This window comes from Eumetopias jubatus, unplaced genomic scaffold (assembly GCF_037043125.1).
Source record: "Eumetopias jubatus isolate StellerSeaLion01/CBP00866 unplaced genomic scaffold, mEumJub1_p1.0 scaffold_1, whole genome shotgun sequence".
NCBI lineage: Eukaryota > Metazoa > Chordata > Mammalia > Carnivora > Otariidae > Eumetopias > Eumetopias jubatus.
Window position 1 is genome coordinate 125,929,746 of NW_028274807.1, and position 12,538 is coordinate 125,942,283.

Sequence of the window (12,538 nt, forward strand, 5' to 3'; positions counted from 1 at the left end):
CAAACTCTGTGCTGTGGTTGGGCCAAGAGTTCCTATCAGTTCAATTAACTACCAAACTGCATTAACACCAGCCTTGTCAAAAGATCAGCTGGTGGTGGGAATTTAGCTTGTGCTCCCTCTTTCTCTCAAACATACATATCCTCACTATGAATTAATGTTTCACAGCACCTGTGCAGCTACTCAGGCATGTGGACATGATTGGCCTGTGTAGGGTGTGAATGGAGTTGGACTGAGCCTTGGGCCATTCTGCCCACCCTGGTCTGGCTATCCATGGAAGCCATGCCAGAGGGTAACTGTGTATGCTGTGGGTGGGGGCTCCTGATCTGAGCAGGGAGTAGAGGGTGGCTAGTACTCAAAGCTAGCAGGTGCTGGTGCTGCTGTTGGGACCTGGAGGGGAGACTCTGCACCTTTTCTGAAGCTGACAGGAGTGTTTGAGATGACTCAGGCAGAGAAGGTCCAGACAGTAGGTGCACTAGTTGTGGTTGGGACAAGCTCCACACAAGCTGTGTGGTCAGGTCTCACATGGTTGTCAAGAAAGTCCTGCAGATGCTGTCTTGACAAAATTCTCAGTTTCACAGCTAAGACACCGGGAGGATCGGGTAGTTCCACGCACACTAGGGCTTCTGATGCCTGCTGGATTGGGCATGTTTGCATGCATCTCTACACACGTGCACACGTGGTGGTTTCACATGGGCTCTGCCCACTGAGTTGATTTGTCTAGGCTTGCTGAGTCTCCTGGCCCATGGTTAGAAGGGCTCACAGCAGCTTCCTGGTGCCCAGCTAGGTCCTGGTTTTCTTTATAAAAGACTAAGTTGATGCCAAGTACAGTTATATTCTTGTTTCCTAGGAAAACTTCATGTTGACCAGAATGTTTAATAAATCAGAACAAGCCATTTCCTGAATGTGCTAGGAATCTGAGAGACATGGATGTGTGCGTGTATGTGCATAATTTTTTAAAAATCACCATATTTCTTTAACTTTTTATTTTGACATAATTTTAGGCCTTTAGAAAAGTTGCAAGAATAGTACAAAGTCTTCCCATGTGCCTTTCACCTACAATGTTAACTTTTCACTGTTCTCATAGAATTCATAATATGAGAGGTGAGGGTAGGCTTTTCAACCTACATTGTACATATGAGGAAGCTGAGCCTTAGAGAGGATGGTAACTAACCTAAGATACAGCAAATAAGTGGCAGAGTCAGGATTCAAATCCAGATCTGTCAGACTTTAAGTGCATGTACTATGTGTGATGTAAGCATGAGTGTGCAGCTGTCCTGTTCCTTTGCCCAAAGAACTTACTTTCTTGTGTTATAGGTCTGCTAGCAGAAATTGTTTTGGCATTTGACTCCTTTTTCTCACCTTCATTTTTTAAAAGATTTTTTGCTGGGTATAGAATTCTGTATTGACAATATTTTTCTTTCAGTACTTCAAAAATGTCACTTCATTTTCTTCTGGTTTGTGTGGTTTCTGACAAGGTAACAGAAAATTTTTTCTTCCATGTTTTCTTAGGTCTGTGATCCAACATAAAGTTATTTCTGTTTACAAAGTCAATGATTTTTTAAAGATTTTTATTCTTTTTAAAGATTTTAAGTAATCTCTACACCCAACCTGGGGCTCAACTTCACAACCCCGAGATCAAGAGTCGCATGCTCCACCAACTGAGCCTGCCAGGCTCCTCAAAGATTTTTAAATAATATGAAAGAAATATTACATATTTAACCATGTATTAACCATTCCTCATGTTCATCATTCTTTTGTGTAGATCCACATTCCCATCTGGTGTCATTTCACTTTCTCCTGGAGGACTTCCTTTAACATTTCTCATTGTGAGGGTCTGCGGGTGATGAAATCTGTCAGTGTTTGAATGTTTGAAAAAATCTTTATTTCATCTTTTGTTTTGACAGATGTTAGATAATATATATCTGAAAGTTATAATGTTTTAGGTTAATAGGTTTCTCTCTTTCAGTACTTTACAGATAACTGCTCCATTTTCTTCCTGCTTGCATTGTTTCTGAGGAGAAATTGCTGTCTTCTTATTTTTGTTTCTATGTACATAATGTGTCTTTTTTCCCTCACTACCTTTATGATTTTCTCTTTGTCACTAATTCTGTGCAAATGGGTTATGATGTGCCTTGGTGTGGTTTCTTTTATGTTTCCTTTGCCTGGGATTCATTGAACTTTTTGGATCTGTGTGTATAGTTTTCCTCAAATTTCAAATATTTTCAGTAAATATTTCTTTAAATATTTTTCTCTGTCACTACTCCCCACAACCAGTTCTTTGAGGACTTTAATTACATATAGATTAGTTCACTTGACATCATTCCACAGCTCACTGGGATTCCAATTATTGATTTCTATTGTTTTTTGTCTTTGTTTCATTTCTGATATCACCATGTCTTCAAATTCATTGATCCATTCTTCAGTTAATCTGGGATTAATCACTTGTTAATCCCATCTGGTGTATTTTTATATCTCATACCTCTAGAAGTTTGATTTGTGCCTTTTTAAATGTCTTCTGCATCTCTATTTAACTTTTTGAACATATGAAATGGAGTTATAAAAATTTTTTGTGTCTTCATCTGCTGATTCTAACATGTGTCAGTTTGGGCCTGGTTTTGATTAATTGGTTGTTTTCTTCCTTATTAGAGATCTATTTTATTGGTTCTTTGCATGTCCAGTAATTTTTTATTGGATTTTAGACATTGTGAGTTTTGCCATGATATGTATTGGATAGTTTTTGTATTCCTGTAAGCATTCTCACAATTTGTTAGCTGGGCCTGGACACTCCAGTCTGAGGCTACTTATTGCCCACTATTGAGGTGTTCTTTGCATGCCTGGTAATTTTTTGTTGGATGTTAGACAGTGAGTTTTGCCATGCTAATGTATGTATTGGATAGTTTTTGTATTCCTATAAGCATTCTCATTTGTTAGCTGGGACTGGAGTGGTGCTCAGTCATACTAATTATTGCCCACTTGAGGTGTTCTTTGCATGCCTGGTAATTTTTTATTGGGTGTTAGACATTGTGAGTTTTGCCATGGTGTGTATTGGATAGTTTTTGTATTCCTATAAATAGTCCTAAGATTTGTTAGCTGGGACTGGAGTGGTGCTCACCAGAATGGGGCTAATTATTGCCCACTTCTGAGGCACGGCAGCCCAGTGTACTGTAAATGTTGAGACTTTTCACTCTGGCTGGTAGGAATAGGCACTATTCCCAGGCCTGTGTAGATGCCAGGCAATTTCTTTTATTCCATTTGGGTGCCCCTTTCCCCAACCTTGAGTAGATTCCTTACACACATTTGCTGATCCATCTTCAGCTGAAGACTGAGGATGTTCTGGAATTCTCTTTCTCTCTCTGTATCTCTCTAGCACTCTGCCCTGTGAACTCTAGCTGCCTTGTTTTCTCTGGACTCTCAGCGCTGTCTCAGTTCGGGGAGTCCACCTGGCTCCATCCTTCCTGTGCTCTGGCCTGCAATGTCCTCAGAGCATCAATTTGAGGATAGTGTGGGGCTCGTGTCATTTGTTTTGTGTCTCTCAGGTTTTACCGTCCTTCGTTGCAGGGTCTTAGAAATTGTTTTTCATATGTGTTGTCTTCTGGTTGTTTCAAGTGAGAGGATAAATCTGGTCCCTGTTATTCCATCTTGACCAGAAGCTGAAGTCCTGGGCCCTTGGTTTTTCATTTAATCATTTATTGTAGGAAACACTGGTGTGGACTGTGAGCAGTGACTTGGGCAGTTGGTGTTGGGGCTGGTAGCATCCTTGCATTTCATCAGTGATGTTCATCCAGTTGATTATATTAGCATGTAAATTTAACTGGCTATGATTTCTGCCCTCCAGACTTTTTCAAGAACTTTCTATTGTCCAGCTCTTATAAAAAGCTCAGTATAACTAGTTTGGTTTATCCCATGAATACTATGAATCTTACAGTTGGTCATGATTTTTGTTTGTCTTTATTTTTTTGGTTTTTGAAATTTCCCTCCCCTCCCCTCCCCTGCCGGGGAGCTCAGGTAATTTCTTAGTCTGACTTTGGGGGCTGGGTAATATGTTATAAGACGTATTCCTGTAAACAAACTCTGCTCCAGCCTTCTCTTTTTAGCTTACTTGCCTTTTGCCTTATATCCCTATCAGAATTCTCAATTGCAAGCAAGAGACATCTGCTCTTACTATCCAGCTGATTCGAGCAGAGCAGACAATGAATGTGAGCAGTGATTGGGAAGTTCAGCTCTTACTATCCAGCTGATTCGAGCAGAGCAGACAATGAATGTGAGCAGTGATTGGGAAGTTCAGAGTCTCTGGGAGGGTCAGAGAACCAGGCCTAGAGCAACAATCTGAGTCACACCAGGACTGATCCAGGAGGAGGCACGGTTCCAGTGCTGGGTACTGGCAAGAGCTGATGCTGAAACCCACATCAGGGCTGCCTCTCTGTGCAGAACCCAGAGGGAATCCCCTTCTCCTGCCCCCAGAGATTCATGTTGGCCATTTCTGGTGGAGTCTCATGTGAGGGTCCAATGGGAGAGCCAAGTCATGGGCCTGCAGCATGGCTACAAGAAAGGATCCTATGCTGGGGAGGATGGCTTTGGACCTCCTCAAACGTAAGAGGGGTATTCAAAAAGATTGGGAGGCTATTCAGTATTGTTACTGACATGTAACTACTATATCCTGATATTATTTTAAGCAGTTTTATTTTCAAAAGTAACCAATAACCCCTTTGGAGGAAAAAAAAAAAGCAGGGTGGGGTTAAGCCAGGCTATCAAATAAGTGCAGGCACTTCTTGTCCACAGTGGGTACACACAGACAGCACAGCCTCTCCCTCCGTGCCAGTGCCCCCTCCCCGGCTCCAGTGGCCCGCAGCCCTCTCTCTCAGGGCTCCAGACCAGTGGGGGGTGGTAGTGGGAATGGGATGAAGTGTTTGAAGGTTGGCAAAGCCCAAGGGTCAGAGGGACCCTGGCCAAGCAGGAGAGGAGCTCATGTGTTGGTGCTTTCTTCAAGCTGTATTTCAGGCTTGGTAAGCATTTGTCACCAGCCCCAAGGTAGAAGCAGACCTTTAAGACCATCTAGCCCGACCTCATTGGAATAATGACCTCTTAGCCTAGTGAATGGCAGAGCTGAGATGTATGTTGGTAGGGGACCAAGGGAGGGGATGACACCCCATGCCCCTGACTCAGAGTAGGCTTTCGTAGGATCACTGGGCTTGCACAGAGGAGATAGGGATGGGTGGAGGACAGTGGGGAAGTGAGAGGGGCAGGAGCAGGTCAGGTTCCCAACTGGAGGAGGAGAAAGGGCCTCGGCCAAGCCAGCCCCAACCACCATCCTGCCCACCCCTCCTCCCACTCCCTTCTCCCTCCTCTGTTCTGTCTTCCCTGGGTCCCTCAGTGAGGCCCAGGTGGCTGAGCATCCTCTGTCAGAGGGAATTAACACACTTAATTAAAGTATCCAATGAAGAGCTTTGCATTTTTCTTAATTACTGTCTGAGTCTTTTGGGGGACGGTTTGAAATGGGATTTTTCACATTTCCTCATTTAGCCTACAGTGAGCCAGCTGGCCCCTCAGGGCTCGGGTAGGCTGGCAAAGCCCTGGTCTGGAGCTGCCTTTCTGAACATGGGGTGGCAGGGTGGGTGTGGAGTGGGGAGCCTGGCCCCTAGCCCTCCAGGCTTGTCAACTTTGTAGGAAGGTTAAAGCAGGCTTTTCTGTTTTCTGAAAACAGCACAAAAGGAAACGAGGGTCAGAGAGATGTAGATGGTGTCTCACTGGTTCTCATCAGTGTAGGACCCAGGGGCTGTGCACCCCATGGTCAAGCCAGAAGGGGGGAGTTTGTGGGCATCGGGGTGCAGGGGAACAGTGGAGTCCTCTCCCAGGCCCCTGCAGAGTAGGAACACTGGCCCAGGATGGCCTGGCTTCCTTCTTAGCTGCAGGGCAAGGACTGAGCCCTTCAGCGGGCAGGCCTGCCCCAGCACTCATACAGCTTTTCCCACTTGTGGTTTGGAAACTGAGCTGATGGAATACCTGAGTCACCTGGGCCCAACCTAGGAACAGGTTATTGGCCTCAGCAGTGGTGAAGCAGATTTGCCTTTTCAGTCCTGAGGGCTGCCTTCTGACAGCTACAGACATTCTCTGACCTCAGCCTGGCTGTGGGCTAAGGATGCAGAGACCATTTCCCTGGCATGTAGACTACTCTCCTAAAAACACAGGTATCAAAGAGGTGGGTAGGCTGCCAGGGTGGCCGAGAAGTGGCAGGGGGCTCTTCCAGGTCTTTCCTGCCTCCCACTCTGGGCCTAGCTCTGTGTCCCCAAGGAAAACCAGATGGAACCCCACTGTCCAGCAGCATCCCATAGCTAGTGTGGGTGGTAAATGTGAATGTGTGGCCTAGAACAGATTATGGGCCAAGGTTCTGGCTTAACTCAGCGAGAGGGCTAGGCTACCCTGTGGGCGGTTCATGCTCTGCCAGGTCTTGCCAGACCTTCCACAAAGTCTCCAGCTAATTTCTTGTGCTCTCCCTCATGTTCTGCCCCATTTCTGGCCCTCTCAGCAATCTCTCCACCACACCACACCCACACCCACACCCACACCTGCCATGGAGATGACAGGGTGGAGAGGGGTCCTTCATGGAGGGAGACAGTGTTAGAGCAAGAGTCTGGGGGGTCAGGGCCCACTCAGCTGTCAGCCTGTGGCCTGGACACAAGCCAAGCCTGGAGCCCTCATAGCCACTGACCCCAAGGTCCTGGGAGGGTTTGGCTTCACGTGGCAGCAATGCAGAAGTGTGGGTGACAGCTGTATGCAGAGGATACCTCAGCCTCACATCACCAGCTCCATCCAGTCCCTCCCCTGGGGACATGGTTCCACCTGATGCCCCGTCCCCACCAATTAAGACCCAGCCCAAATGGCTACCTCCTTCAGGAGACCACTGCAGTTCTCCAACCGAGTGTCCGTGTCTTCTGGTCGGCTCTCAACAGTCCCTCCCAAGTTGCTTGGCACTTTAGGAATCTGCCCCTGAATAGCTCCTCACTGGAGCAGGGCTGCAGGGGAGAACGGGGATGTACCTGCTTTCTCGCTGGGAATTCTGTGCCCAGCATGGCCCTGGCACAGAGTAAGCCCCCCAGTGGGTGTTTGTTGAGTGGGTAGAGAGGCCTCTGCAGCTACCTAGAAGCCACCCAAATGTACAAAAATCTGCTTATCTGGGACCCACCCTGAGATGGGGACTGGAGCCTATGGGAGGCTGGTGGAATGAGGTCCAGGTGGGTGCTGGTAGCTGATTGTGAGGGGCTGGCATTCAATACACATTGCACTGGTAGAATTTCCAGGGTGTTTGGGACTGAGCTCATCTGGACAGGTTTGCAAAACCCCTGGGTCAGCAGCTCACACTCGGGTAAGAAAATAACTCTTTTATGATAATGACAAGAGTGAAAAATAAGCTTAGATTCTCAGCTCATGAGACTGAAAAACTATTGCTAATAATTTTTTAAAGGTTTTCTTTCTGAATTTAGTGCTGGCATTTGTGCTTTGGCCTGACAATTAAAAAAAAAAAAACTTTTATGGGTGACCTGAATCCAGGTGATTTTACTTACTTGGGGTTTGCTCCTCATCCAGTTTTACTTAGGCTTAAGGAATGGCTCCATCATCTGCTAGTCACAAAGCCAGGTGACAGGGAGGTGTCCTGGGCTCTCCTCCACATCTGACTAGTCACTAAGTCCCGCTCTCCCTAGCTCTGTTTCTCCCCAGCCCCACTGCCTCTGTTTTCACTGAGATCTGCTGTCTCTCGCAGGACTGCTGCCCCCAATCTGGCCCCTGTAAGCTATTCTGCCCGAAGTGCCGTAAGTTTTCCTCCTAAAGCACAGATCTGTTGCTGTGATTATGTAATGCTGTATCACAAACACCCCAAAACTTAGTGGCATAAGACAATGTGAATATTCACTTTGCTCAGGAATCTGTATGGTTTGGACAGGTCCTGGCAGGGAAGGTATGTTTCTGTTTCATTGGGCATCAGCTGATGGCTCCAAGGCTGGGGCCTGGAATCATTGGAAGGCTCCATCACCCACAGGTCTGCTGCTGGTGGGGGCCTCCATTTCTTGCCAGGCGGGTGTCTCCATGTGGTCCTCCCTCACGTAGGCTGCCTTGGGCTTCCTCACAGCATGGTGGCTGGGTTGAAGGGCCAGTTTCCAGACAGAGGCTGTGCTGCCTTTTCTCACCCAGTCTTGAGAGTCAACCTGGGAACCCGCCCAGGTTCCCCCCTAGACAGAGTATCAGTGGCACATTGTAAAAAGAGCACGGGGATGGGGAATATTTGGTGGGCCATCACGGATGTTATGAACGGCCACACCTGTTCCCACCACCTCTCTACTTAAGACCCTTCAGAAGCTGCCGCCACCCTTGGGAGAGAATCCATGCTCCTTGGTGTGTTCCCTGCCCTGCTGGCCTTGCCTCTCTCTGCCTTTCTTCCTCCCTCCTTTCCTTCCCTCCACAGCCAGCCCCAGAGGTGGATTTTGGTTTAAATCAACCCACCGGCCACAAGGAGCTTCCTCAGAACAGTGTTTGTCACGTACGCTTCTCCTCACACACTGGTGGGTTCCATTTTCCCTGAGACAAAACTCAGATGTGGAGACCTCCCGGTGTGTCCCCCATGGCTCCTGGACACATTTCTGCTCCCCCTGGCCTGTCATCTCCTGTCCCTTGTCACGAGCTTTGTTTCTCTGCCTCTGTGCCTTTTCTCCCACTGTCCGTCCACCTGGAACCCCCGCTCTGCCTCACCCTCCCACAGCTCGGTTACTGCCCTGCCGCCTCCTTGTGGCCTTCCTGACTGCCCTGCCACCTGGGCCCCTGCTTTTTGTGATCTCCTGCTTTGCTGCTGGTCAGGCCTTTCCATAAACCAGCACAATGTTGTGCATGGGGTGTGGATGATGGCAGCAGATCTGGGTTTATACGCCAGCTCCAGTGCTTACCAGCTCTGTGACCTTACTGGCAATAACTAACTCACTGGATCGTGACGAGGAGTCAATGAGGGAACCTAAGTTAAGCACCACATTTCTTGTCTGGCACTGAGTAGAAGCCCAGGAAGAGAGTCAGTCTCCTTCTTTGTAAAGACTCCTGGCAAATGCTCAGTAATGAATTTTTCTCACCCTCATTTGGTTGAAAGAGGAAAAATGCATCTCCCTGCTTGATCATGTGGGACTAAACTACCAGAAGATGTTGCTGAGCCACGAGCAGAGAGGAGAGCTCAGTAACGATACGCCTGCTTATTGAATATAATCCTGCCAGTGGAGCCGAATCTTTGTCCTCAGAAACAGCTCTGCGTTGCTCCGGCCTTGTCTGAGAGCAGCTGTTAGAAGGCATGCGGGACAGGGTGACCTTGAGAACAGAGCTGCGAGGGTTGGACGGCTCCCAGAGGCGGCAGGGGCCGGTCGAAAGCAGGATGGATGCCGCCGCCCCTCTGGGGCCTCCCCCGCCTTTGGCGCAGTGGTAGTGCCCAGTCGGGTGACGGCTGCCGCTGTCCTGCCACCCTTCACGCGGAGGCTGAGAGAACAGGACGCCCAGGAGGTGGGCGGGGCCAGCTCGCCGTTTGCGGGTTCCCAGACCTTCCACCCAGGGCAGTTGTGGAGAGTCTGACCCACGTTATCCTGGCAGCTGTGGACAGAGTAGGGGTGGTCTCGGGGAAGCTCTGAGGCAGGCAAGAGGGTGGGCTTCTGCTCTGAGAAATGAGAAAGACGGGCCTGGAGGAACAGCTAAGAAATTACTCCCTTTTGCAGCATGTCAGTAATGAACCCATCATTCAGTCCAGGCCTCGGGTAGGGTGCTGGGCCCCAGGTGTTCAAGCCCGCTCACCCTCACATGCTGAACTCCCCTTGTGCCTCTCACTTCCCAGTTTCTGACCTTCCAGATTGGGTCAAGCATGGCCCCACTGGGGAAAAGCCTCCCATCTCTGTCTGGTCCCAAGGAAAAGGAACCTTGGCTTGGTGGGGCCATTTCCAGAATCCTATGACATCCATAGTGGTGGTAGCAGGGACCTGGAAGAATCCTGAGACCCAATGTGACCCCAAGATGCTGAGGAGGGTCAGGGAGAGGAGCTTGTGCCCTGGTGAGGTCACCCCAGCCCGGCCCCACGCAGTCTGGCCCTGGGCAAATAGCTGTCAATTCATTTCCCTGTGTGTGAAAATGAGGATGGTGTGAGCACCTGCTTCAGAGTTGAGGCCTAAACCATGTTAAGAACTTAGCGTGGTGTTGCTGCAAGCGCAGAATTCCCGCAAGCTTCCAGTAGGGAGGGGTCTCGTGTCTTCTGCTCACTGCTGTCAGGTAAATCTGTGCCTGGCACCCCTGGCATGTGCCTGGAGCACGCTCTGCAAATACAGGAGGCGCGTGCTGCCCACCATGGTTATTGTGGGAATGTGCAGGAAATCCTGGCAGGACTCCACACCTGAAAGTTCCTCCTGCACAGCCCCAGTGAACAGCTTGTTGTCTCGGGACCTTCTTCTTCCACCTGGCAGTCACCCTGTGAGCCAGTACTCACCCACTGCCAGTGGCTGTTGCCTCGAGATGGGGTGACTTGGCTTTGTCACCCTTGCGGGATTTCTAAGCCCTAAGTTCTCAGCCACTCCACGGACCTCCTTTTCCTCTAGTTACTTTCTGCGATTCCACGGTCTCTCCTCCCTGCCTGCTCGGCTGCCCCAGGGAAGACCCGGTGCAGGAGGAGAACTGGTGTCATCCTTCCTGCTCCCCGTCCTGTTCCGTGATGCTCGCCCCTGTCCCCGCCAAGACACGAGATGCGGTGTGTCACTGCCTGGGGAAATTACTAGTGGGCCCTGCGACCCCCATCTTCCTGAGGAGGTGGTAACTTTCCACTCTCTCTTAGAAAAGGAGGATGCTGTGTTCACTTCGATTTTGTCTGCCTCTTGCTGGCTCCAGGTTTTACTTTGTGGTCCCCTTAGCACTTTGCAGCCAGGCCTTTTTGTGTGGGAAACCTCCATTTCTCACCTTCATGTGAAAGTTAAAGGGAGATTTAAAGCAATTGGAAAGCACTTAACAGATTAATACCTTTCGGTTTCCAAGTTAGATGAGAAGAGATCATGGGTATGTCACTGTTCACCCCAGAGATGTTTGGAATAGAAATGTGGCTCTTGTGACACCAGCTGGTATATGACCCAGCACTGCCCCCCAGAGCTGGCATCAGACCCCCCCCGTTGAAGGGCATGGCCCTGATGAGACTGCCCCCCACTTCAGATGCCAGCCACAAGTGGGCTCCCCAAGGACACCACACTTCTGACCACTGGCCACAAATTCAGGGGTTCACATGACCCTCCTCAGTTTCCGTAATTTACCAGAACAACTCACAGAAACTCTGGAAAGTGTTCTACTTATGATTATAGTTTGATTATAAAGGATGCAAGTCAGAAACAGCCAAATGAAGAGACATACGATGGGCAAGGTCAAGCCAGTGGTCGTGGTAGTATTTTTTTTTTATCTGATATTCTGGAAATTGTCTCAATATCTGTTACCTGCTGCCTCCTTCCACTTTTAAGCATTTCCTATGTTCCTGGCACTCTTATTTAATTCTTACCACTGCTCTTTGAAGTCTTTGATGTTATTGTACCCATTTTAAAATGAGGAACTGAGGTCCAGAGGAGCGATGGCCACCTCAGAATGACACAGCTAAATAGCACCCCAGCTAGGATTTGAATCCAGCTAATCACTTCTGGGTCAAAGATGGGGCCGTCTAAATTTGCCCCAGTCTGTCAAATGTGCCTTCTGGCTAGAAGACAATTGTCTTTCCATTAGAAATGTTGGCTGTTGGAAGATGGTTGCTTGTCTCTTATATGGTGTACTACTAAGGCTTCAAAATTGGCAAAGGACCCTTCCCAGAGGAGCCAAGTTGGGTTGCCCTGCTCCATTGAGGCAGTGACCAGCCACCCCACCAGACCCAGCCTGTGGACATCCCACCCAAGAATCAGGGAGAGGCAGGATGGAGAACCTTCAGGTGCTGACTCTTGCTTTCCCTGCAAGGGTTGTCTGTCTCCTGCAGCCCAGAGCAGGAGGGGCTCTGAGCCAAGCCCAGCTGGGCTAGTCTCCCCTCCGAGTCTCCCAGGCCCATGGCAAAGACTTGATGGGACAGTGTAGAGAAGCAGTCCCTGCTAGGCCTGACCCGGCAGATGTTCCTTTGTCACCCTTCCTGCCCTCCCAGATAATAAGAAATGCTGCAGTAGGCATTTCTGCCCATGCCAGGCCCCAGGGGACCTGCACAGGGTTAGGTCATCAGCCATGCCCCGCAGTTTGGGAAATTAGCAACATTTGTGGAATTTCCAAGAGCCTACCTGGTTTCTCTCAGCCATGCCAGTGGTTCTTGTTTGGGGGTATTACTGTCCCTTCGAGGGCATTTGCAAATGTGGGACGGGAGTCCTGGGTTGACATAGTGCCTAGGGATCGCGCCAGTGTTTACCTGGCAAGGTCCAAGGATGTTAAACATCTTGTGAGGAGCTAGACCATGAGGTACACACTACAAAAAGTAGTCCTGCCCTTGAGAGACACTAGGTGATAGCCCATTTACTTCCACTGCCCCCCT

General features: G+C 49.0%; 1 protein-coding gene across 2 annotated transcripts in view; it reads left to right on the top strand.

Moving 5' to 3' along the window:
* RAB6B (RAB6B, member RAS oncogene family) overlaps nt 1-12,538 on the top strand; it is a 56,821-nt gene that overhangs the window by 14,177 nt on the left and 30,106 nt on the right. The window lies entirely within an intron of this gene.